This window comes from Cebus imitator, unplaced genomic scaffold (genome assembly GCF_001604975.1).
Source record: "Cebus imitator isolate Cc_AM_T3 unplaced genomic scaffold, Cebus_imitator-1.0 Scaffold990, whole genome shotgun sequence".
NCBI lineage: Eukaryota > Metazoa > Chordata > Mammalia > Primates > Cebidae > Cebus > Cebus imitator.
The window spans coordinates 94,117-98,273 of record NW_016108305.1 but is presented as its reverse complement, the minus strand read 5'-3'; the positions used below and the strand labels follow the sequence as shown (position 1 = coordinate 98,273).

The window sequence follows — 4,157 nt, the reverse complement described above, 5'->3', positions numbered from 1 at the left end:
TTTTTTTCAATTTTATTTTTTATTTTTAGTAGAAACGAGGTCTCACTATGTTGCCCAAGCTGGTCTCAAATTCCTGGCCTCAAGTGATCCTCCTGCCTCACCCTCCTAGAATGCTGGGATTACAGGCATGAGGCACTGTGCCTGGCCTTCTTTGCAGTTAAAATTATATATACATATATACATATACATATACATATACATATACATATACACACACACACACACACACACACACACACACACCAGCCAGGTGTGGTGGCATACACCTGTAAGTCCCAGCTACTAGGAAGGCTGAGGCAGAAGGATCATTTGAACCCAGAAGGTGGAGGTTGCAGTGAGCCAAGATGGCACCACTGCACTCCAGCCTGGATGACAGAGCAAGACCCTGTATATATCTGCAGGGCCCTGTTGTGAGTTTGTTACACAACTTACTGCAACTTAAATTGTGCCACCCGCCCCCCAACACACAATATGGCAAGCTAAATAGAAACTCAGATATGCTAAGGCTAGTTGAGGGCATTATACAAGATTAGCATGGACTGGGCCCTTCATTTAGCACTCTGCTGCATTCATTTTTGTCAGGTCACTTTCTTATCTTCACCACCTTGTCAAATCTGTTTTATTGCTCTAGCCTCGTTTTCTCAGCCTCCTGCAGCATCTTCCATGTCAGCTAGATCCCTTCCTCTCTGGATGATGTCCTCTTCATCAGCCAACTTTCTCACTTAGTTCTCTAACATAGTGAGGTTCTGTCTGCTTTTTTCTTTACCATTAGTGGATAGGAAAAATCCTCCTATTCTCTGTAACCATTTGTCATCAAGACCCGAAAGACATTGAACTAACTGCCTTATTGGAGTTCATTATTTGAAGCCTTCTGGAGTTTACACATTTATATACAAAGAAAATAGGCCAGCTCATTTGAGTCTTGGCTCATGTGTAATGATCTTTAATGCATATTGGAAAATTACTATTCTCAAGTAAGGATAATCTGTACCTCAGGTCATTTACAGTCTCAAAGATTTGTCAGTATACTTTAAAACAGTTCTGGGAACAGTTAAGGAGACTAAACAACCATGAAAACTAAATGCAATGTCTGATGTTTGATTGGATTCTGAATTTTTTTAAGCCATGATATGATTGGGACAATTGTGAAAATTTGTATATGGACTACATAGTAGGCAATGATAATATTAAGTTTCATTGGGTGATAATAGTATTCTGGTTATGGAGGAGAATGCCTTGGTTCTTAGGGGCTGCATACTGAATTATTTAGTGGTGAAGGCTCATTATATCTGCAACTAACTCTCAGATGGTTTGTCCAGAAAAATGTGTAGACATACATACATGGAAAGCAAATATGGCAAAGTATTAGCAACTACTGGGGCTAGGTGGGGAATTTAAAAAAAAAAAAAAAAGCAAGGAAAAAAGCAACTGTTGATTCCAGATGGAAGTTATACAGGTATTCATTATACCATTTGAAAATGTTTCCCAGCCATCCTAAGGCTTAAAGGAAAAAAGGAAAATGTTTAAAATAAGAAGTTGAAGGCATGAAAATAATAACAAAAACTTTGGGTTCATGCCTGTAATCCCAGCACTTTGGGAGGCCAAGGAGAGATGGCTGCTTGAGCCTAGGAGTTTCAGACCAGCCTGGGCAACATGGTGAAACCCCATCTCTACAAGAAATACAAAAATTAGCCAGGCATGGTGGCACGCACCTGTAGTTCTAGCTACTCAGGAGGCTCAGGTGGGACGATCACTTGAGCCCAGGGGGCAGAGGGTGCAGTGAGCTGAGATTGTACCACTGCACTCAGCCTGTGTAACAGAGGGAAACCGTGCCTCAGAACAAACAAAAGAAACACCTTTGTGTCAGAGTTAAGGTTGCTATATAAGTCAAATGCTAGGTTATGGCTCTGGGTCCATTCTTTCTATATGAAGATCAAAGGCTTCCACTGGACCCAAAGGAACACTACTAGTCACTAGTGGTTATTTCTCTATAGGTTTGAAAGCTGCGTCAGGCCAACTTACTGGATGCAGTTTTAATATAAAACTCTATACGTTTGCTTATACCCATTACTGGAGATAGTTTAAAAAACAACAACAACAACAAAAACTCTATACGTTGTACTCCCAACTCATAGACTTCATATGTTCATGAAACACTTTTCTGTTTTCACAGTTTTAGTGAGGTCCTGATAAAGTCATCCTTTTAAAGGACCCAGAAGAGACCCCCACAGCCTCTGCAATGTAATAATTATGGTAGTTAACATTTATTGAGCATTCACTGTGTGCCAGGCATTTTTCAGGTATTGATTCATTTAATCCTCAAAACTCATTAGAAGTAGGTACTATTATAATAACAAGGCCAAGGAACAGAGATTAAGCAGTTTGCCCAAATTCACATTAGAGGAGCTGGGATTTAAGCCTAGTCTGGCTGTGGAATCTGTATTCTTGATGACCATGCTATACTGCTTAAGAGTAACCTTGAGATTTACTCCAGTTAACAGAGGTTGTTTTTATCTCTCTAAAATGCCGCCAATAAGTCATAACAATAATCAATTATCTTGGTATCTCTTTTGCCCAAATTTATATTTTGAAAAAAACTCAAACATACCATAAAGATGAAAGAATAGTACAGAATCCAATCAAAGATCAGGCATTGCATGTCATGTCTTTGTTTCCTTTAGTCTAAAACATTCCTCTACTTTTTTTTATCTTTCATGATACTGGCATTTTTTTTTTTAATCCTGGATAGAGAATAACATACAAATTCAGTACGCGTGTGCGTGTGTGTGTGTGTGTGTGTGTGTGTGTGTGTAATTAAAAAACTGGCATTTTTTAAGAGTCAAAGATAGCTGTCTTGTAATTGTCCCACAATCTGGATTTGTCTGTTTCTTCATGATGAGATTCAAGTTAAGCATTTTAAGGAAGAATACTGCATAGGTGATACATCCTTCTGCCTCATGACCACAGGTGGCCCATAATGCTAAGTTTGATGACTTGATTAAGGTGATCTTCCAGATCTCTCCGTTGCCGTTATTTTGCTGGGTGCAGTGGCTAACAGTTGTAATCCCAGCACTTTGGAAGGCTGAGGTGGGCAGATCACTTGAGTCCAGGAGTTCTAGACCAGCCTGAGCAACAAGGTAAAACCCTGTCTCTAACAAAACAAACAAACAAAAAAAAAAATTAGCTGGGTGTGGTGGTGTAAGCCTATAGTCCCAGCTCTTTGGGGGGCTGAATTTGGAGGATCACTTGAGCCCGGTCGAGGCTGCAATGAGCTGTGATTTTGCCATTATATTTCAGCCTGAGTGAGAGAGTGAGACCTTGTCTCATAAAAAAATAAAAAACAATAATTATCCCCTTGGTAATTAATAAATAGTCTGTGGGGTGGTACTTTGAGATCAGTGAAGATCCTGTTCACAAGTGTCTTTTTACCCAACTGTGCATCAGTAGCAATTTTTGTCTGAGTCAATTTTTATTACATTGGTGGTTGCAAAGTGACACCTTTTAAATTTTTGTCATTCCTTCTACATTTACTAGATGGCATTACTTCATTAAAGAAAAACTCCCCCTCTTCCTTTTTTAATATCATTCTTCATTGATTCTTCTTTATATTAATTATGTTGTAGTTTATTGTTGTTATGTTTTTGAATGCTCAAATTGTCCAGATTTGGCCAATGCAATCTCTGTTCTTTTTTACCTCACAATGCATGTTAAACTAAGCTATTTTTAATGTCCAGAGAATTTCTAATATTTCCCACTCCCAACAGGAATTGAGAAAGGGACTACAGAAGTTGGGGGCTTATTCTGACTCTTCTTAGAAGTCTATCTTCTTCCTGTGTACTTTCAGCCCAAAGTGAAACTTTTGAGTTGGGAAGAGATACTTCTGAATTAAACTGCTGATCAGTGTCACCCAATTCTAATCCCAACCACATTTATTCTAGGCATACCATACTCCCTGCCATGCTTACCTTTGTTGTTCACCTGTGTCCTCCTTCCTGTGGCCTTCTGGTTCCTACCCAACTGTCCAGTCCATAGGCCTCAATAACACCTTTTTGCCCAGCCCTGTGGTAGCATTGGTCTGCCTCCTTTACCTACTCGAGAAACCCCTTTAGCACTAATTTATTGTTTTGTGTTTTTTTTTTTTTTTTTTTTTTTTTTTT

The 4,157-nt window shown here is 39.1% G+C and overlaps 1 long non-coding RNA gene across 1 annotated transcript in view; it reads left to right on the top strand.

Moving 5' to 3' along the window:
• The window catches only part of LOC119469909, a 13,057-nt gene that overhangs the window by 6,216 nt on the left and 2,684 nt on the right, over positions 1 to 4,157 (top strand). The window lies entirely within an intron of this gene.